This window comes from Pan troglodytes, chromosome 12, assembly GCF_028858775.2.
Source record: "Pan troglodytes isolate AG18354 chromosome 12, NHGRI_mPanTro3-v2.0_pri, whole genome shotgun sequence".
In the NCBI taxonomy this organism is placed as follows: domain Eukaryota; kingdom Metazoa; phylum Chordata; class Mammalia; order Primates; family Hominidae; genus Pan; species Pan troglodytes.
The window spans coordinates 119,722,442-119,745,208 of NC_072410.2; the positions used below are offsets into that span (position 1 = coordinate 119,722,442).

General features: G+C 45.8%; 1 long non-coding RNA gene across 7 annotated transcripts in view; it reads left to right on the forward strand.

Moving 5' to 3' along the window:
• LOC129142585 (uncharacterized) overlaps positions 1–22,767 on the forward strand; it is an 80,705-nt gene that overhangs the window by 26,519 nt on the left and 31,419 nt on the right. For 3 of the 7 annotated variants that reach the window (XR_008545670.2, XR_010149225.1, XR_010149227.1), the window contains 2 exons: positions 537–3,686; positions 3,810–12,383. This is a non-coding gene — a long non-coding RNA (uncharacterized LOC129142585). Of the gene's footprint in view, positions 1–536; positions 3,687–3,809; positions 12,384–22,767 lie in introns of those variants that run through there. The other 4 variants (XR_010149230.1, XR_010149228.1, XR_010149229.1 and 1 more) reach the window with 3 other exon arrangements.

Genomic DNA, 22,767 nt, shown 5'->3' on the forward strand with positions numbered 1-22,767 from the left:
CACTTCCTGTGAGGTCCCTGGCATAGTTAAACTCTTAGCAACATAAAGTAGAATGGTGGGTGCCAGGGCAGTGGGGGAAGGGTGTTTCTGGGGGTTGTTTAATGGATCCCTAGTTTCAGATTTGCCGGATGAAAAGTTCCAGTAGTGTGTGTAGAGCCAGCCCTGCTGCACTCCACACTTAAGATCCTAAGTTTATGTTATATAGATACATGTTTAAACCAGGGCAAAGGTGGTCTTCTCTTGCATTCTCGTGTGTCTCCCAGTGCCCTCCTGGCACCCCAACTGAAACATCAACTTCGAGCAGGGTCTCATCTGCCTTGGTCATGTGATACAGTTTGGCTGTGTCCCCACCCAAATCTCAACTTGAATTGTATCTCCCAGAATTCCCACATGTTGTGGGAGGGATCCAGGGAGAGGTAATTGAATCATGGGGGCTGGCCTTTCCTGTGCTATTCTCATGATAGTGAATAAATCTCATGAAATCTGATGGGTTTATCAGGGGTTTCTGCCTTTGCTTCTTCCTCATTTTTCTCTAGCTGCTGCCATGTAAGAAGTGCCTTTTGCTTCCCGCCATGATTCTGAGTCCTCCCCAGCCATGTGGAACCGTAAGTTCAGTTAAACCTCTTTTTCCTCCCAGTCTCAGGTATGTCTTCATCAGCAGCATGAAAATGGACTAATACATCATGCTAGTCCCCAGTGTGTGGAACAGAGTCAGTGAGTGGAACAGAGTAGGTGCACACATACACATTATTATTTATTGTTTATTAAAATATAAATTTATTTAACAAAATATATTAATTCACATATAAATTATTATGATTTGTGAAACCTCTTTCTAACATCTCAAATATATTTACTAATGAGAAAAATCTTTTTTTAAATTGTCAAAACCTGTGTCTCAACTTTTGGCTCAAAAACTGCAGTCCTGCTGTCTGCAGTGGCTTTGTGAGTTGCCTTAGGGAAGAACCAAGCAGGGAGGACAGACACTGCAGACCAGGCTGGGGTGAGGGTGTGGCTCTTGTCTCCTGGCCCCCACATGTTCAAGAAGAAGGTGCTGGGGCCTCATCTTGGCCCTTTGCCTCTTGCCTCTGCACTGTTTCCTTAGGATGGATCTGGGACAGAGCTAATGGAGGCCCTTCTGGCGTGTCCTGAGGACTTTGGCTCAATCTTGGTGAGTTTAGCTCCTCTGAGTTCTTCTTAATGTTCTCCTTGGGGGCCAGTAGTTGCAGATGGCTAGGAGAAGGTGGGGCAGCTCTGGTGCTCTCTGCACTGAGGAAGCACTCCTGCTGCCCTGTGCGTGCTTCTGTGGATGCTGAGTGCAGTCTGGACAGGGTTGCCAGCCAGGGCTCCAGGTGTTCCCTTCCTGTAAGTGTGATCAGGTCCTCCACCACAGGAAATGCTCCCAGCCACCCACCTCCCACCCTCCACCCTCCACCCTCCGTCCTCCACCCTCCACTGCAGTTCTTCCCAGCTTCATTTGCGGCTGCCCAGGGAATAATTCCAGGGATATAGTAATGTCTGGTGTCTGGATGGTCTCCATGGGATTAAAAAAGCAGCTGGTTTGGCATTTCGGAGACAAAACAACCCTGCAGCATGGAGTCAAACACTGCTTCTTCGCGGGAGATGCGTCCTGTCAGGTGAACACCAGCAAATCAAAAACCAATTCAGCAGAGGGATGATTTTCGCCTTCCGGAAGATGAAATCACGAAAGCTCAGAGACAGCGCGCACTCTGTAGAAAGCCCAAATCAAATTATTCTGCGGCCTGTGTAGATTTCCTGTGCCTGGCACCCAGCTGCCTGCATACAGGAAGTGCTCATTACAGGCACAGCAGCAGATGTCAGCCCCAAAGTGTCCATTTTACTAGCTGGTGTTTCAGCATCTGTCACGGGGATCAACAAAGCACGACAGCCGTCAATGTGCCTCCGTGTGGACTTTTGTGATGCTGTATTTTCTCTTGGGAGGGGCCCCTGATTCTGGACAGAATGCACTGGGTAAGTCTTTACGACTTCATAGCCCCAGGCTCCTGGCCCAGGCAGGATGAGGAAAGGATGCTGCCCCAGGATCGCCCGAAACGTTTGGTTTGTTTTGTGTGGCTGGACGTGGCCGAGTCCCTGCGGCCCCAGCAGCTCTCAGGCTTCCCTGCCCGGCTGCTGCCTCAGGGCTGCGCTGAGCTCAGGCCAGAGCAGCTTCCAGGGCCTCATTTCAGTTGTTTTTATCATCTACGAGTTATCCAGGGTTTCCAATAAATCACATTCCAGGGCAAGCAGCGCAGAGATGTGGGCCCTTATTTCCTCTCCCAGGCTGATAACAATGAACAAGTGATTTCCTGTCCAAAGCTGGGTACTCCAGCGAAATGAGAAGTCCTATCTCCAGGAAAATAACACTGTCTCTCTCTCAGCCCCAACTCCAGCACACCAAGCATGGACCGTCTCTGGCCCTTGGGCAAGCTGGAGCAGCCTTTCATTTCCTCTCTGCCTATTCATGCACGCCCCACCCATCTCCCAGTCCAGGCTGTGATCCTCACCACCCAGCAAGCAGGCGAGGCAGGGCTAGGAACCCATTTTACAGGTGAGAAAAGTGAGTTTGCCAGACATTAAGTAACATGGCCAGGGTCTCACCGGCAGTAAGTGGACAGGGCCAGGCCAGGTCGTCTCTGTGTTCCTAGGAGACCCCGTGATGACCACTCAGCCCCCTCTGCTGCTGCTGGTTGAGGTGAGAGGTGCTTATAACTCAGAGATCTTTGTCATTTGGGTTCTAAAAGCAAACTCCACCTTGTGACGCGCACCCCAATCCGCCAGCAGCTTCAGAAGCAGCATCTACCTGTAAGCTGCGCAGTCTCCCTCTCCCATCTCAACAGCCTTCCTGTGTGCGGCTTCCCTCTCGGATCTGCACAACCCCCTTGTTGAGAAGAGGCAGCAGGAGCAGTGTGGGCGGTCATTGCCCTATTTTACAGATGAAGAGTCAGGGCATTTAAACAATTTGGTCTGGATCTATACATAAGAGGATGGAAGAGACCAGAGGAGACCTAGGCCTACTTATCTAAAACCCAGTCACTGACGCTGGGACACAGAACTGTCCTTCCTCGTCTGCCCCCTGCCTGCTCATGCTGTGTTGGTGGAGACCTTGTCTCTCTTGGTGCCGTGGGAACAGCGCTGGGCCCACCCATCAAGGGCTCCCTGGAAGCGTGCTGAGCGTGTGGCATGAGGAAAGAGTCACCAGCCACCCACGTTGCCTCCACACCGGGTGTCACTGTGACCTTAGCAGACAACAGGGTCCTCCCGAGGAGAGAACACAATAGGCACACTGGATGGGGGGAGAGGGTCCAAAAGCCCCAAGCAGGGGGCAGGTCTGGGCAGAGGAGAAGGTGCTGTGTCTGTGGTGGCACTGGATGCCTTGGAAGGTGTGTGGCCTCCCTCCACGGCTGCCCAGGACCCAGGGTGCTGACCGTCTCTCCTGGAGTACGGCAGGGCCCAGGGGGCTGAGGCAGGGCCCAGGGGGCTGAGGCAGGGCCCCTTTTGGCAAATTCTTCACTCATAGAGGTTTCGTGTCTTTCTCTGTAAAATGAGGATGCGAACATAGTTTGTCTTGCAGGATAGCTGTGATTAGAACATGTGTGTAAAGCGCCTGTCATGGCAGCGTCCTTCTCCTGGCGGCAAGTCTTCACTTGCAAAACAAGTCCTTTTAGGTACAGCAAAAACTGCTGCACGCAAGGGGGTGGAGGGGAATGATGGAAGGAGGTGTTGAAGGGTGGGGTGGGGAGTGTGCAGAGGCACTGGAAACAAACTTTTCCAATTTCTGTTATGCCTAGAAACAGGCTTTGTGACAGCTGCTGCTATCCAGTCATCTTTAGAGCCCTGGAGTCCTCGCCAAGGGCACGGGCTCCCTTTGTGGTCCTGGAATAATGGGGCCTGCCCGGCACTCTCAGATTGCATGGGGATCTGCTTGACTTAGGGTAAGGCTTTTGTGGGATAAACTGCAGTGGCGCTAGATCAATTGTCAAGGTTTGGCCGACTCATTTGAGAGACTGGGTTCATGCCGTGCCATTTCTTCTTCCCGTTGCAAGGCTCTGCAAGGAATGTGGTGTCAGAATTTTAGTGCCTCGTATTTCCCACAAATGATAGCAGTAAGCTAACCGTGCGATAGAGACAGCGCTTCATGTTGTGCAATTTGAGTTGCTGAGATCCCCAGCTCTTGCGTCTTTGAAGCGGCGGCTCTGTGCAGAGGTGAGATGGTGTTCCCAGCTCATCGCAGCGTGCGCGGTAATCTTATGTTCAGGCACACACTCTTTTTGGAGAAAACATACATTCTTTAGTATTCATGTGGATTTCACAGCAGTAATGAGGAAACTCTATTCCTTAGAGAATGTTTTTAATGTTAAAAAAAAAAAGGATGACATTCTTGGGAGGCATTTTAGTTTTCCCGTTTTTATTTTCTGACGGTTTTCATAGACTAAAGACTGAGAATGCAGGAATACCTTATCTTATTCCAGAAATTATTTTTACCCAGACCTGTTGATTTTCCCCTTAAATTTGTATAGATGTTACACTCTATCATATTTAGCTTAAACATAGACTGAGCTCTCCTGGCTGTGTTACGAGGGCAACTGACTCTAGGAATTGCTGCTTTTCTTCATTTCCCAGAGCTCTGTGTTTCCCCATCCCCGAATCTCCCCACACCCCGTCATATTCAAAACACGTCACTGCTGCAAGATCACGTATTTTATCTGCTCTCTATTATTATTTAGTAATTCTATTTTGTAAGTGAACCTGGTTTTCCATCAGGGTGTGTAGTGCGAGCATGAATGGAGCCGATTTATTGTCCTCCCAATTAACTAATTTTTCTAACCCAACTTATTTGTTTTCTTTAATACATTCTTCTATAGAACTTAATATGTGCAGGCCTTCTTTTTAGGGCTTTTCATCTATTAACTTATATAATCCTCACAACCACCCAGTAAGAGAGATATTATTATTTTTATTTGACTGGCGAAGAAATGTAAAGCAAAGCCAAGTTAAGGAACTTGCTCAGGGTCACACAGCCGCTCGATGACGGAAACAGGGCTCCCTCTGGACGGCCTGGCTGTGAGACCCGGGCTCTGGGTCTCTGCTCGGCCTCCCGCAGGTGTGAGTGCCAAACAGTGTCAAGGCTGATCTTCCTATCTGCAGCTTCCACACCTGCAATTCAATCGCCATAGATGGAAAATATTCAGGAAAAAAAAAACAGCACAACAAAAACTAATACAAATAAAACCGCTACACTCTAATGACAACTATTGACGTGGGATTTGCGTTGTATTAGCTATTACAGGTAATCTGGAGATGACTTGAAGTATATGAGAGGATGTGTGTAGGCTTCATGCAAATACAGCACCGTTTTATATCAGGACTTGAGCATTCTCAGATTTTGGTACTGCAGGGAGTCCTGAAACCAGTCCCTCGTGGGGATCCAGGGATGACTGTCTAGGCTGACTGCTGGTATACACTGGGCATGTTTCTGGGTCTCTGTTCTAGTCTAGTGATCACTGTGTGTATTTTTGCCCTAGTACTTCACCCATTTACTTATTGCCACTTTATTTCAGCCTGACGTATCCTATATGCATCCATGTTATTGTTTTTTAAAAATTTCCTTGCTTTTTTTTTTTTTTTGCTTTTCATTCTTCTAGACAACATTTATAATCAATTTTGCTTACAAAATTCTATTGGAAGTTTGAGTTGCATCAAATTCATAAATTAGTTTAGCAAAAATGTACATCTTCTTAGCATTTCTTTTTAGATATGGAATATACTGTATTTCTCCATTTGTTCAAATATTTTCTATGGTGCTCTCTTGGGCTTATGGATTTAATTATTTGTGCCTGACAGACTTCTTGCAAGATTAATTTCCAGGTACTCAGTTTTAAAATTGTGAATAGAATTCTTTTCCCATTGTTTCTCTAACTGTTAATGCTGATATGTAGGAAAACGACTGCTTTTTATGTTCCTATTACAATTTTTTAAAATATTAGTATAATTCTACATTATTTTCTTTTTCTCAGGTAGGCAATAATATCAAATTTGAATAATGTCAAAATTTCACCTTCCTTTTCAAAAATTATGTGTGAATGTGTGTGTGTGTATGTGAGTGTGTGTATTTTATATATAGAGAGAGAGAGTTTTCCCTCCTTTTATTTTGTTGTGGATCTGAGGGCATGCTGGCCACAGTAAGCAGCCTTGTCTTTTCCATTGTTTCAGTGAGAATGCTACCAGATTTACTGTTAGGTATTTATTGTTAGGTAGGTATTGGCTACTGGCGTTGAGTAGGTGTTTTTAATCATGTTAAAGAAGCATTTTTCTTTCCTAGTTTATTATAAGTTTTAGCAAATGTCTTTTTACCATCTATTGACATAAATATAGTCCTTTTTTCTCTTTATTTCACATATCATTTTTGCATCTGTATTCATAAAAGACATCTGTGTCTAGTTCCCTTTTTAGTCTGTCTTTGCTTGTGTCTCTAGGACATTCTGGCTTTGGGAAATGAATTATTGGGAAACATGCCACCTTTTTGTGTTCTCTGGAAACACTTATCTAGCATGGAAATCATCTGTTCCATGACAGTCTGAAAACCCAGCCTGTGAAAATGTCTGTGGCTGGAAACTTGTGAGAAATAATTCTTCAACAACATTTTCAATTTCATACATGGCTTTTCATTTATTGCTTATTGATTCAATTACGGTGACTCTTTTTTCTTAGACAAGAAAAGAACACACATTGTTTAAATATCAACATCAAGAATGAAACATACTGATTTTTCTTATATAAATTGAGTTGATTGGCACACTTATTTTCTTTTACTTTTCCTTCTAGCTCCTGTGTATCTTTTTTCTCTTATACTGTCACCGGGCTGTCTTTTACATGAAATGTTTTCATTTTTGAGAATTACGTGTGACAGATGAATGTAATTTATAACAATTATTTAGAGTTGTTTGAGTAAACAATTTTGATTCCCTTTGTCAAATTTTTATGTCGTGACTTTTCCATCTTTGAAAGATTAAAAAAAATCTTTTTGTTGATGGCCTAGAGCACATTTCTGAGGAAAGATGTGGATATCAGTTCTGCAACCTTAGCTGGGTATGGAATTTTGGAGTCAGAAACTTTCCTTTTAACTTTGAAGTAGTTGCTTCACTATTTTCTAATCTTTAAAGTTGTGTAAGAAAAATTGAGTCCAGGCTGTTACTTATTTCTTAAAGGAAAACGATTTTTGCTATTTTATTGTTAACTCTATGTTTAACATGTTGATAAACTGCTAAAATGTTTTTAAAAATGCATACACAATTTTACATTTCCACCAGGAATGCATGATGGTTGAATTTCTCCACATCCTCGTCAATGCTTGTTATTGTCTGTAGTTTTTACTTTAGCCATCTTATTTGGATGTGAAGTGGTGTCTCATTGTGGTTTTGATTTGCGTTTCTTGATGACTAATATGTTGATCATCTTTTCATATACTTATTGGCCCTGTGTATATCTTCTTTGGACAGATGTGTATTAAATTCCTTTGCCCAGTTTTTTGGTTGTCTTTTCACTATTGAGTTAAGAATTTCTTATGTATTCTGGATACTAGATCTTTGTTAGATATGTAATCTGCAAATCTTTTCAACTTTGCTTTTTAGAGTCAGGGCATCACTCTGTCATCCAGGCTGGAGTGAAAGCGGTGTGATTATAGTTTACTGCAACTTTGAACTCCTGGGCTCAAGCAATCCTCCTGCCTCAGCCTCCTGAGTAGCTAGGACCACAGGCACACACTACCATGCCTGGCTAATTCTTTTTAATTTTTAGTAGAGAAAAGGTCTCACTATATTGCCCAGGCTGGTTTCAAACTCCTGGGCTCAAGCAATCCTCCTGCTTCGGCCTCTTGAGTAGCTAGGACTACAGGTGTGCATCAACACACCTGGTTAATTTTTTTCTCTTGAGAGACAGGGTTTTACTATGTTGCCCAGAATGTTCTCAAACTTTCCCTCAAACAAGCCTCCTGCCTTGGCCTCCCAAAGTCCTGGGATTATAGGCATGAGCCACCACCAATTTCTTGATAGTGTCTTTGAAGCACAAGAGTTTTTAATAAAGTTCAGTTTATCTATCTTTTTTCTGTTGTCACTTATACTTTTGGTATCATATCTAGGAAACAATTACCCAATACAAGGTCATAAAAATTTACTCCTATGTTTTCTACTAGGAATTTTATAGTTTTAGCTCTTACATTTATTTCTATGATCCATGTGGAGTTAATTTTTGTACCTGATGTAAGGTAGGAATATGCATTTATTCTTTGCATGTGGATATCCAGGCTTGAAAATACTATTCTTTCTCCATTGGATTGTCTTGGTGCCGTTGTTGAATATCAACTGACCATAGGTGTAAGGATTTATTTCTGGATTCTTAATTCTATTCCATCGAACCATATGTCTACACGTAGGTCAGTACCTCACTGTATTGATTACTATAGCTTTGAATTAAGTTTTGAAATTGGGAAGAGTGAGTCCTCAAACTTTGTTCTTTTTCAAGATTTCAGATAAAAAATACAATATTTACAGAATGCAAAACTGATGTATATGGAGGGCTGACTTTTTGAATAAGCAGATTCTGCCAGGTCAACCACTGGACTTGAGTATGCACAGATTTTGGCACATGTGGGGTCCTGGACCCAATTCCCTACATATACCAAGGGACAACTGAACTTTTTTTTTTAAATCTTTTTACTTTCAACCTATTTGTGTCTTTAAATCTAAAGTGTCTCTTGTAGACAGCGTATAGTTTGATCATGTTTTTAAACTCCTTCTGTCAGTCTTTGCCTTTGAATTCATTTGTTTCATCCATTTACATTTAATGTAGCTATTCATAAGCTAGGATTTACAGCTGCCACTTAGCTATTTTCTGTATCTTATGTCTCTTTTGTTTACCTATTCATCCATTATTGCCTTCTTTTGTGTTAAGTGGATATTTTGTAGTTACCATTTAAATATCCTTGTTTCTTTTACTACATTTTTTTCAAGTTGTCATCTTATTGGTTGATATGGTAATTAAAATTAACATCTTAACTTATAATTATCTAATTAATATTAATACCAATTAATTTCAATACTAAATAAAACCTTTGTTCCTACATAGCCCCATTCCATCTCCCTTTCATTGTGCTATTATTTCATACAAATTACATGCTTATAAATATAAGCCTGTAAACATAGTTTTATAATTATTACTTTATTCAGTAGTCATTCATACTAGATTAAAGTTACAAACAGAAAAATACTCATTCTTTTAAATTTTTACCAAAGTGGTTATCTTTACTTTTTTATTTCTTCATGCGATTTCATTTACTGTCTGGTATCCTTTTACATCAGCCTGAAGGACTTCCTCTACTTAATTCATGTAAGGAATGTCTGATAGCAATGAATTACCTCCATTTTTCTTTACCTGGGAATATCTTTATTTTTCCTTCGTTTTTCCACATTAAAAAATGTTTGCTGGGTAAACATTTTATTTTGGAATTTTAAACATACCCAAAAAGAATTTTATTACTAAGTCTTAAAAAAATAACATCCACATTTTCTTGAGTTTTGTTGAGTTTGAAACAGATGCTGCCTGAAAATTACTTGTATTTTCTACAGAAATGCTGTGTGCTCATTGCTTCTCTTTCTCTTATATGGCCATAAAGTTTGCAGGTATTTGCGTTAGTTAACTCATTGCAGTAAGCTGTATTACTACACATCCATTTCCAGTGTCCTTTCTGGGAGAGGATTATATCTCCCTGCCCCTAAAGTCAGTCTTGTCCCTGTGAATTGGTCAAGAAAGTTTGAACAGAACTAATAGGTGTCATTTCTGGGTGGACACTGTAAAAGCCGACCTGAGCTTCACCATGCTGTTTGTCCCTTGTCATTCATCTGCCCATGCTGTAGATAGTGGCTTGGGTCCCAGAGTGAGGATGAAAGTGACACTGAGTGGAGCTCCCAGGTAACCTGCATGGGGAGGAGAAATGGACCTTCATTGTTGCAACTTTTTTTAAACATAATTTTTAATAGAAAATCGTTTCCAAATGTTTCAAAAATTAAGAATAAAAATATGCTAAAAAGTATGCAGTCTCCTTCAGTCTTTATCTCCATCTTCTCAGCGCCGTCTCATCCCATGCCTAGGAACCGTGATCATTAATTATTTAATGTATATTTCCAGAGGGTGTTTACGTGTCTATGGCAAATATGCCACCCACATGCTCACACACAGATCTTCACCTATTGTTAATTGACAGATGCACCATCCCACTGTGCTGCATATGGCTTCTTAAATTTAATATACCTTGAAGATCTGTATATATTAATATTTTTATTTATTTTACAGTTATCTAGCATTTCATTTATGGTTGTGTAATCATTTATTCATGAAAGTGTTGGCCAGGTGCAGAGGCTCACGCCTGTAATCCCAGCACTTTGGGAAGCTGAGGCGGGTGGATCGCTTGAGGCCAGGAGTTCGAGACCAGCCTGGCTGACATGGTGAAACCTTGTCTCTACTAAAAATACAAAAATTAGCTGGGCGTGGTGGTGCATGCCTGTAGTCCCAGCTACTCAGGAGGCTGAGGTGGGACAACTGCTTGAACCCATGAGGCAGAGGTTGCAGTGAGCTGAGATCGCGCCACTCCACTCCACCCTGGGCAACAGAGCAAGACACTGTCTCAAAAAAAAAAAAAAAAAAAAAGGCAAAGAAAATGTTATTCTTGAAATCTTGAAATTTCACCACAAGAGCATGTTAAGAATAGATGCTCTTCTTTTCATCCTTTCAGGCACTTTGGAGACTCTCTCAATCTCATGTTTCATGCTTTTTTTCCAACTCCTGAAAATTTTATCTCATTACTTAAAAAATATTTCATCAGCTCCTGTCTTGGTTTTCTCTTCTATGCAACTCTTATTACAAAATACTCTGGATTGATTCATTGTCTTGAATTTTTCCTCATATGTTATCTTTATCTTTTTCTTATGTTTTGAATTTTTCCTGAGCTCTGTCTTCTAGAAAATCAATTAAATCTTCAGCAACATAATCTTTTGTTTTTAAGTTTTTCAGATCTTCTGCCTCTGTCTCTGGGTGCTAACCCCCTGGTGGGAGATTCCTGTCTTCCTGTGTGCTTGGTTTTATTTCTGTAGCTCTTTGGCTTGATCCTGGAGGCGGCCCTACTGCTGCGAGTGACTGCAGGTGGGAAGGAGTGGTTTTGGGATTGCAGACATTCCTTCAATTAACCAGCCAGATTTCAGCCTCATGGTCCCACAGCTCAACCTGCTTGCTGGAGCCCTGTGCCCTGGCGGAAGAGGGGCTTCCACCCTCACCGTTCAGCTGCAGCCAATGATCATCTGCCACAGCCTGCCTGTCCTGTGATCCCGCCTACGTTCCGTCTTCTGGAAAGCCACCTGACTGGTCTGCTTAAGGCTCCCGTGCTCGCTGCTTTGCTCTGTGTGGATTAATGTACTTTGGTGAATTCTTATTGTCATGCCATAAAATTTAGAAAGAAAACTAGGAAAATCCATCTGCTAATTCTACTATTTTGAAAGGAGAACTCAGTGGGGAAGGGTTATTGGCAGAGACAGAGGGAAACAGGCATTTGGACAACAGGGAATTGCCTGGACTTTGATGGGAACAGGGAGCTTGCTCGGACTTCAGGGCTGGTGGCTGCTCACTCATCAGAATGACCCTTCCTCTTGGGGGAGGGAAGTCGTCAGAGGGCCCTGCAGGTTGGGGTGGAGAGGACCCAAACGCAGGTTCTACCCTGGCCTGGATCAGAGCCTGTCACCTCTAATGGCTAACGTTGTCTCTTTAGTACCCTTTACCCAACTCCACATGATGGCTAACATTGTCTCTTTAATATCCTTTACCCAACTCCACATTATGAAGATTCTGCCTAGAGAAGAAGTGGTTGTTCTGCTTACCTGGTAACATGTGTACCCAGATCCACGCTATCATGGGCCCTCACAGCTTCCCCTGGATATATGGCAGGTAAATTAGTTAATTATTGTTTTCAAATTGACATGCAATTCAGGCTTTTGATTTATAACTTAATTGTACTGCCTTAGGTAACTTTCAATTTTTAGCTAGATCCATTTGAATAAACTTAGTGTTCTATCTCAGTATGTTCTATCTCAGGAAGATTAAGAAGTAAGCTGGAGAGTTTAGTAGCTTTGTAACAATAGCATAAAATGTGGAATAATGAACTGTAAATGTGTCTAATTACATAAATAATGCATTTGTGTAATTGTCAAGTAAGGGGGTGTGCTAATGAATCAATTATTTTTAATTGTAGGATGCTTGATTGTTTCAGAAATATAATTGATTGTAATCAAGAATCAATTAAATGTTGATAGTAATTATGTTTATCAGGCTTAAATACATGACATCATTACACTATAACTGCTTCAGGAAGAAGAAACTAGAATGAGGTTATTATAAGTGAAGGAGAAATAGCTCATATTTATATCAACAGCTTTGCAGTTGTAGGACTGCACAGTAATGAGGTAAAAATGAGGAACAAACACATTCTTCAGGGCTTATCAACGAAGGCTGATGAGGGCCGGCTCCCCCAGCTGGGAGCCTTCATGCCCCCACCGCAGAGCAGGTTCCACCCGTGGTACGTCGGATCAGGGACCTGCAAGGGCAAAACACACTTGTGCTAGAGTTGTGGGCGTGGCCAGGCCGTGCCGATGTTGCTTTCGGGGAAAACTATGTTGCTGGGATCCTATGACTTCTCCGCGTGGCACTTGTCTTGCTATTCTGCCCAAGTTGATGTGAGACCCCTGACTCTGCCCAGTGCACCACGGGTTGTCTAAATGTTATAGAAATGAATGCTACTATGTGAGGGCCTGCTGAAGTCACTGGTCTGCAAGCTTCTCCAGGGCTGGGGGCTGTGTCTCGTTCATATTTGTACTCCTGCTGCCTGCCACATAGTTGCCCTTATGGAACGTTAAGTGAATAAATAAAAGTGGTTGTGATTCAGTAGCTCCTTAGGATGCTGCTCCTGGGTGGCTACTGTTGCTCTCTGTTTAACAATTGTTGACTTACCCACACTCTCACCCATTCACTCACTCATTCAATATTTATTGAACACTTATAGAAACATTCAATGATATTTATATGTGCCAAGATCTGTTCCAGAGGTTTAGGACTTGTTATTTAACATGGTTAGATGGTCCTTGTCCACGTGGAGCTGATGGTAGGTAAGAGAGGCAGGTACCAGAACCATCAGTGCAATCGGAGGTGACAAGTGCTCCTGGGTGGATGGTGCTGGATGCACACGGCACAGGCACAAAGAGGGACTCGAGTCTGGTCCTGCAGGCAGGACGGAAGAGGGCACAGTTACAGCTCTGGAGATCTGGGAGGGAGCCAGGCCTGAAGGGCTAAGGCCTAGAGGCTCCTGTGTGCCGAGGAGTGAAGAGAACTGGTGTAGCGAAGGCCCCTGTGGGCTGCTCCTTGGAGAGGGTGTCAGGAAGGAGGAGTGTACCCAGTGAGACTGTATGCCACCAGGTCTTCAAGCTGAACACAGCGGGCAGACTTCAGCCCTTATTTTCTTGGGTCCCTGTTTCCTTTTCCCTGAGGGGCCACTAATTCTTTCCTCCCTTCTTCCAGGTCCTCTCCTCTTGGCTCTGTGACACCATCTCCCATTGCTCTGTTTCACTTCTCTCCTCCCACACCCCCTGCTGATAGGGTTTGGCTGTGTCCCCATCCAAATCTCATCTTGAATTGTAGCTCCCATAATCCTCATGTGTTATGGAAGGGACCTGGTGGGAGGTAATTGAATCATGGGGGCGGGTCTTTCCCGTGCTGTTCTTGTAATAGTGAATAAGTCTCATAAGATCTGATGGTTTTATAAAGGGCAGTTCCCCTGCACACACTCTCTTGCCTGCCACCATATAAGAGGTGCCTTTGCTTCTCCTTTGCCTTCCGCCATGATTGTGAGGCCTCCCCAGCCATGTGGGACTGTGAGTCCATTCAACCTCTTTCCTTTATAAATTACCCAGTCTAGGTATGTCCTTATAGCAGCATGCGAACAGACTGCACCTGCCCTGCCCAGTCTCCTTTGCTGGCTCTCCCGCCGCTGGAGTCACCCCAAAAGCGGCAGCAGGAAAGTTCAGCAAGGTTTATTGAAACTTGTGCTCACAGGGTCCTAGTGTCCTTGCGAGGCACAGTGAGACCAGATGCTCTGCCCAGGTACGCCTGCCGTGAGGGCGTTGGGCTGAGGAGGTTACGGGGGGTTTGAGGACTCTGGTCCGGGGCTGGGGCTAGTTCCTAGGTGTTTCACAACACGGTTGATTTCGCAGTGTTCGGAGCAGCCACCTACACAGCTTTCGCAGTGCCTGGGAATCAAATAGTCCCAGCTTGGGTTCACGCCTGTGGGTAAAACTTGCAGCTGCCAGGGCCACAGAGGGGTCAAGGACCCTGTGCTTCCCTGGCAGAAGAAAACTAGGGGTCCTGGGGGCCCTTCCCTCCTCTTCAGCAGTGTCCAGCCTGGCCTCTGTGATTCCCTCTGCATGCACAGCCCACAGCAGTCTTCCTGCTGGCCCCGGAGTCTTCCTCTCAATGACCTGGCCCCTGAGTTCCCGACCCCTGAGCTCCCCCACTCTGCCTGGTCGTTCCTGTCCCACGTTCCAGTTGCTGCCTCAGTGACAGACACGCCTTTGTGCCGTTTTCCGTGTCCCGTCCCTGTGCTTGGAGAGCAGCTGCTGCATCTTTCCGTGACTCTTCTAAGATTTCGCTGTTGTTTGTGTTAGCCTGAGGTTCCTCCAGGAGAGCTACTATCTTTTAAAAAATCAAAGTAAAAATAGAAGCAGTGAACATTTACACAGCGTCCTAAATCATCCTGTTCTAAATGCTCTGCATATATTAATTAATGGAATCCTCTCATCAAACCCATAAGGAAAGTACCATTATTATCCTGGGTTACAGATGGAGAAACTGAGGCACAGGGACGGTAACAAAAGCCCTGCTAGTGAGTGGCAGATGGAGATGGACGGAGGCAGTCTGGCTTCAGAGTCTGGGCCCCCACTCACAGTGGGGTCAGGATGTTGGGGTCCAATATGAGCATTGTAAGTCATTTTTTTCCACGGGTAAGCCCTGTAGTGTGCCATATTTATACTTCCTTTCTCAGACAGTACTTTCCTTTCCTAGAATCACTCATTTTTATTTATTCATTAGTTGTCTATAAATGCCCCGAAAGTCTCCTGTGACACAAGCACCACAGCTGGTCCTCCAGCTTCTCTTTCTTCACAGTGCACATCTCCCAGGGGCTGTGCCCTCCTCCTGTGGTCGCCACGCAGCTGTCCTGGGCTGGTCTCACCTCCCCCTAGGGGTCTCTTTCCTCTGCTGGCCTTTTCTTGCGTCCCACAACCACTGTTCTCTTGCTTAGTCCCTACTTCTGGTGGCCACATTTCCAGGGGCTTCATGAGTTAGGGTGCACGGGAGGTAAAGGTTTTGAGTTTTTGCTGTTTAAAACTTGAATAAAACTTAGTCTGTAGATATACAACTCTAGATAGGGCTTCATTTTCCTTCTGGAATTTTGAGGGATTGTTTTGTTATCTTCCAATTTCTAACATCACTTCTGAGACATCCATCACATCTGTTCTTTTGTGCAGAACCTTTATTTTTTCTGTATGCTTTTTATGGTAATAATACAAAACGTATTAAATGCATACTTATGTGTCAGATACTGCTCTAAGTCTTTAAATGTATTAATTTAATATTCAGAGTAACTCTACAAAGTAATAATATGATAATTTCCATTTTTCTGATTAAGAAAACACGCACGCACCTGGGACACAGAGCAGACGTGTAACTAGTCAAGCTTCCCGTGGGCTGAGTGGAGTAGCTGGGGGTTCACACCAGGCAAAACCATGCTGAGGCGCCCATCACCCCATCCTGGCCCCTTCCCAGCTGAAGCTCTGAACCTTCACACGATGGGTTTGGAGGGGACGTCTCGTCCTGTGGGCCCTGGTGGGTGCTATCCATCTGGAATCAACATCCTTCCCCGGGCGATCATGGCTTCCATCGTTTCTTTGGTAATTTCCTTCTCTCCGTTTTCACTTTTCTCTCTTCCTGGGGCTTCTGCTTTGTGGGTGTTGAATCTCCTGGATGGAGACTCTGATTTTCTTATGTTTTCAGTCTCATTTCTTGCTTTTTGTTTTGTTCTGCTTTATAGTCTAAACTTATTATTTTATTTTTAGAGTTTATTATTCTACTTTGAATTCTCGAGGTTTTTTTTCTTTTTCTTTTTTGGAATGTTCTTTTATTCATAGCATACTGCTCCATGTTCTGTTCTTTAATTTCTGAGCAAATCAACTATCGTTTCTTTTTAAAATGTTCTTATGCTCCCGTTGTTTCTTTCTGAGTTGCTGTTTTGTTTGCGTGTGCTGGGTTTGTCTCTGTGTTGGAGATTTCCCCCATGTGCCTGGTGATAATGGCAAGTTCGCCCACGTTTGTGAGCGTTAGCACCTACTACAGGCTTTGTGTGCACCGGTGGGGCTTGCTGCATTGTGGGCTTTGTTCTAGGATACTGGGAAGGGGAGCCAATGGTTGCAGTGTGGAATTCCCAACTGACAGAATCTGCAGGTCTTTTTCCTTGGGCTAGTCAATTTCCTCAGAAAAAAATTCTCCAGACTTCGGCCTGGGTTGTAAACCTTGGTGTTAGCATTCTGGAAGTGGGGTTGTCCAGTCAGCATCTGCCATCTTTTCCCTCTCCTGGCCACTTCTTGCAATATATAGTCCTAAAGACGTTACATGGCATTGAGCAAGGTGGGTGTCCATGCAGAGTGGGGCTGGGGGGAGTCCAGGAGCTCAGAGGAGGGCAAGGAGGGTGCCCATGGAGGGAGGCGTCAGGGGTGTTCCAGTCCAAGCAGAACTGCCTGCTGTAAATGTCTGTCCTTTGCACAGCAGGAAGCAGACTGAATAGCAGCAGCCCCGTGGATCTCCTAAGGATTCAATGGTTATTAACTGTCTCCTCTCGTGACTGGCTGGGCACCCTGGAGGTTCGAATCCTCACTGAGAGTCAGTATCCTTATCGGCAAAATGAGCGGGTCCCAGGGTGTGCACTGAATGTCCCCACTGGCTCCTAGGATACATGGTGACATGAGGGCGGCTGAGTGAGTATGAGTTGGTCTCAGGCCCTGTCTATGTTCTTTGTAAATAACCACACAGGTGTCTTCAGCCTCAGCCTCTTGGTGCTGCCTACCACCTTAGTAATTCAAGGAATTGAAGCTGGTTTTTTTTTTTTTGGTTGGTTGGTTGTTTTTGAGGTGGAATCTCACTCCGTTGCCCAGGTTGGAGTGCAGTGGCATGATCTTGGCTCCCTGCAACCTCCACCTCCCAGGTTTAAGTGATTCTCCTGCCTCAGCCTCCCCATTGGCTGGGATTACAGGTGCCTGCCACCACGCCCGGCTAATTTTTTGTGTTTTTAGTAGAGATGGGGTTTCACCATGTTGGCCAGGCTGATCTTGAACTCCTGACCTCAGGTGATCTACCCGCCTCGGCCTCCCAAAGTGTTGGGATTACAGGCCTGAGCCACCACAGCCAGTCTGTTTTTTTGTTTGTTCTGTTTTTTGTTTTTTGTTTTTTAACAGTGGTATATTTCCCCCTCCCCCAGAGGGCAAAATCAAGTGCAGTTGAAACCTCTGAGCCATGTCCACTTCCACTCCACCCATCAGGCTGTGGAGGCTGTTTGGCAGCCTCCAGACTCGCTTATCTTCCAGGCCGTCTTTGCACAGACATCTGTCCTGGGCGACCTGGAGCATCACCCTGCGTCATGGCAGCTGAGGCAGGGTCTTGTCTGCTCCCAGGTTTTGCTCCGTCACAGGGCCTTGTTCCTTTACTGCCTGGCTCCGCACTGGGCTCTGGATCCTTGAATGCAGGGGCCACATGTGGCTTTCCATGCTGGCAAGAGTTGTAGAAAAGGACTTGTGACATGAATGAATCCCTGAGAATATGTGAGCTCAGCTTCTGCTGAGGTGGCCCAGGGACCACCGAGGGGCAAGTGCTTGTTAAAATTCCAATTTTTTTTGGCCTTGTGTCCAAACAAGTGAGTCAGAATCTCAGCTGTGCAGAGCTTGCATTTATATATGATTAAAACCAACTAGTATTTGAGAGCATGTGGGTTAGCTAGGAAGAGCTGCTCCCGGATGGCTCACACCTGATTCTTTGAGTTTCTGCTAAGAAACAGGTCCATGTGGCTTTAAGCACCAAGAAGTGCCAATGCAAAGTCCACTGTTGAGTGAGTGAGCGAGAGAACACTTACACAAACAAATGCAAAGACACATATGCACCTGCACACACATGCACACAATATGTACACACATGCACATAACATGACATGCATACACATGCACACACATGCACACAATATGTACACACATGCACACATGACATGCACACAATATGTAACATGAACACAACATGACATGCACACACAATATGTACATACATGCACACATGACATGCATACACACATGCACAAACATGCACACAATATGTACACACATGCACACATGTGATACATGCATGCACACAATATGTACAAACATGCACACAATATGTACACACATGCACACAATATATACGGACATGCACACGTGATGTGCATACACACAAATGCAAACACATGCACACAATATGTACACACATGTCCACATGACATGCATGCACCCATGCACACATGCACACAATATGCACACACAGGCACACAACATGACATACACACGCACACAATAATTACAGACATGTGCACAACATGGCGTGCATACACACAAATGCATACACAAGCACACAATATGTACACACATGCACACATGACATGCACACACATGCACACAATGTATACACACATGCACACAACATGGCATGCACACACACATGCACACAATATTTACACACATGCACACATGACATGCACACATGCACACAATATATACACACATGCACACACCATGACATGCACACACGCACACATGCACACAATATGTACACACATGCACACATGACATGCACACACATGCACACACATGCACACAATGTGTAACACATGAACACAACATGACACACATACAATGTGTACATACATGCACACATGACATGCATACACACATGCACAAACATGCACACAATATGTACACACATGCATGCATGAGATACATGCACACAATATGTACACACATGCACACAACATGACGTGCATACACACGTGCACACAATATATACACACATGCACACAATATATACAGACATGCACACATGATGTGCATACACGCAAATGCAAACACACGCACACAATATGTACACACATGCCCACATGACATGCATGCACACATGCACACAATATGCACACACAGGCACACAACATGACATACACGCATGCACACAATATGTACAGACGTGCACAACATGGCGTGCATACACACAAATGCATACACAAGCACACAATATGTACACACATGTACACAATGTGACATGCATGCACACACGCACATATGGACACAATATGTACACACATGCAAACATGCATACACAAATGCACACGCAGAATATGTACACACATGCACACAACATGACATCCAATCACACACACCTGATTGGATATGGAGTAAGTTGTGGTCAGAGTAAGGTGAGGTTGGTCAGAAAAAGCTTCCAAATGGAACAACTTCGTTGGTGTGATTTTTCTGATCTTGAACGCATTGCCTCAGGTAGGTGGAGAGGGCAGACCCCTGAACTGAGCAGGAACCTGCAGGAGCTTTTGGTCTCTCACTCAGGTACTGCTGGTTCCCTTCCCAGTGGTGCTTTTCTTTCCACCTTTTCCCGAACACACAGGCCTGGATGGTTCATGCTGGGCGTCACGTTAAAGCCTGGCCTGTATTTTGGATTCTCCTGACGCTACCGTGTGCGTTTCTGGCCTTGTTGCTTCTCCTGGTTTTGGTGCGGGGTGCCTGTTTTGAAAGTGCGGTGCTGGGACTGCTCATGTGTCCTGTGCAGTCAGCCCAGCGTCCACAGTGCCCTCCCATCAGCTCTCGGATTTACTCAGGGTTCATGCGGCACTTCTTTTGTCTTCCAGGAAGGTTTTGGGCACAGGAGGTAGAGGTCCATGAAGCAGGGTCTGGTCACGGTCTCAGAGACGTGGCAGGTGAGCCCTGGGGCCCACTGGGGTCTTGCTATGGGGTGAGTGCCTGGAAGAGCCTGGCGCTGCCTGGCCCGGGAGGGCAGGGCTCAGTACGTGGGGGCTCGGGCTGCCTTGAGAGGAAAGTGGGTTTGACTGAGGGTATGTAAGGGTGAGTGTTCAGGCAGGGGAAAGGGCAGCGCATGGCCCCAGGCTCTGGAGGCTTTGATATGACGTCTGGCTGTGGGATGGAGAGTGTGGGACCAGGGGGTTCCTGGGGTACAAGGAGACTGTGTGTCTCTTAGTGTCTGTGTAGCAAGGCTGCACTCTTCTGTCCACCTGGGACCCAATAATGCCACGAGGTGGGAGGGGACAACCAGTGTGTCCAGGGCCTTGAGATGGCCTGGAGCATGGGCAGGGCCTGGCTGGGCAGATGGGGGCAGCCTCCGCAGCTGTGCAGGCCTGAGGGGCTGAATTATCCAGCAAATGGAGGGGATGCGTCCTGGCAACACCTCTCAGTGCGAGGATGATGCGCAGGGCCCCGTGAGGATGCCAGGCCTTCATGGGCAGGTGAGGCCTTCATGGGCAGGTGAGGCTATCGTGGGCAGGTGAGGCCATCACAGGCAGGTGAGGCCATCGCGGGCAGGTGAGGCCATTGTTGGGTGGTGGACAGTCCTGCGCCAGTGCCTGCCTGGAGAAGGCGAGGGCAGTGGGACTGCGACAGGGTCTCTGAGAGGACGGAGGAGCAGCGTGGAGCCGGGCGGCCATGGCCCTAAACACTGGTGGTGCTGGCTCAGGAGGAATGAGACCTTGGCACCATGCAGCCATATTCCTGTTGGAGCCATGCTAGCGACTTGGAGAAGAATCCATGTGTGTAACTGAATAGCTGAGTTGGAAGCAGATGATTGAGGGTCTTACCAGGAGTCTGGTGAAGCTGCCCTCACCATTCCTTCCACACTGAGCAGACCACATCTTTCTGGGAGTTGATATGTTGAGAATAATACATGTAAACCCATTTTAAACCCATTTTTCAAGAGCAGGAAAAGGCGTAAGTCATACACTGTGAGGCCACCTGAAGAAGACACATACGTGTAAATAAAATGCAAATAGCGAATCCTGAGAGCTCCCCTGCAGGAATTGTGGGACCCCTGCTTCACAGTTGAGCCCCGAGGCCGCTGCAGGGCTGACCCCAGGGGCGGGTGTGGGATGCTGGCGAGTGGGGCTGTGGGGCCATCTCGGGGTTCCTGCCCTCCGGACCCCTCCTCGGTCTGGCCAGGGTCTCTGCTGGGACAGGCCTTGTCTGGACAATCATAGAATTCCTGAGACCCTCTGAGGTAGACAGGGCTTGGCAGACCTGGGTCTAGTGGCTGCTGCCCTGAGGCCTCCCGGGTCTCTTTGCAGGTGGAAGTGGAGTGGAGAGGGGTGGCGGGCCTGCTCTCCCTGAGGCTGTGCCGCTCTCTCCAGCCCTCCCTCTCCGGCATTCACTCACCCCCAGGCTTCCCCTCGTCTTGCCTCTGCTGTCTCTGTCTTTCCCCTCGATCTCCCTCTTTCCTTCTTCCCTTCTCTATCCATGGTCTGGTCTTTTCTTTCCCCGTCTTTTTTAAAATGAGGTGTAAATAAGTGAAGAGACTGTCTCTGAGGTTCCAGTGCCCTATCTCTAGAGAGAAGACCCTCCTTCTGCCCATCCTTTCACCCTCCTTCCGCCTGTCCTTGCAGCATCCAGCCACTTGGTGGGGGCGGCTTTTGCAAAGTGGGTCTGTCAGCGCCTCACCCCCGCCCCAGCGTAGCTCTCTAGGTGTGCAGGAGTCAAACACAGCCACGATAGGTAGGCAGATCCTCACACGAGTTCACAGGAAAGGCCTTCCTTTTCTTGCATTGTGTAAGCTTTCAGCTGCCGAGAGTTGGATGTGCTGACGTTTTTTGATGGTACGCGCACTAGACACGGGCATGACACATCAAGTGGAATTCACAGCCAGGATTTTCCAGAGGGGGCTTATTACTGGTGGGTGCCTGTAAGGAGAGGTGGGATGGCTTCTCCGCAGCAAGACGTTCCGGATGAGTTCTTCAGTTTTCGTGAGGGGATATCGGCCGCCTCCCTCAGTGCCACTGCTAATAAAGGCATAGACTCCTGTTTTCATGAACAGCACAGAAACCTGCACCCCAGATTCTTCTCAGCAAACAGGGGGTACTCAGGGCACCCTAAAGGTGGATGGAAACCATCTCGGTGGGGGGAGTGCCGAGCTGCCCACGACCTGCACCCCAGATTCTTCTCAGCGAGCAGGGGGTACTCAGGGCACCCTAAAGGTGGATGGAAACCATCTCCGGGTGGGGGGTGCCGAGCTGCCCACGACCTGCGCATCCAGGTCAGCACTTCCTGATGCAGAAGGTGAAGCATCCTTCGTGATCTCAAAAACCTTCAGTACCCTGACCCCAAAGCCCCGCTTATTGCTGGCCACGTTTTAACATTTGTTGACTGAGAATAAAGCATAAATGAAACTAAAACCATCGTGCATTTATTTATAGTTTTAAAATGGATTTTTATTTTATAAAATGCAGCAGCCTCTATGCATACCTGGAAACAGCCCAGTATTGAGTCTATAGCGAATTCTTAGAATCACATGGATTCGTGGGACCCT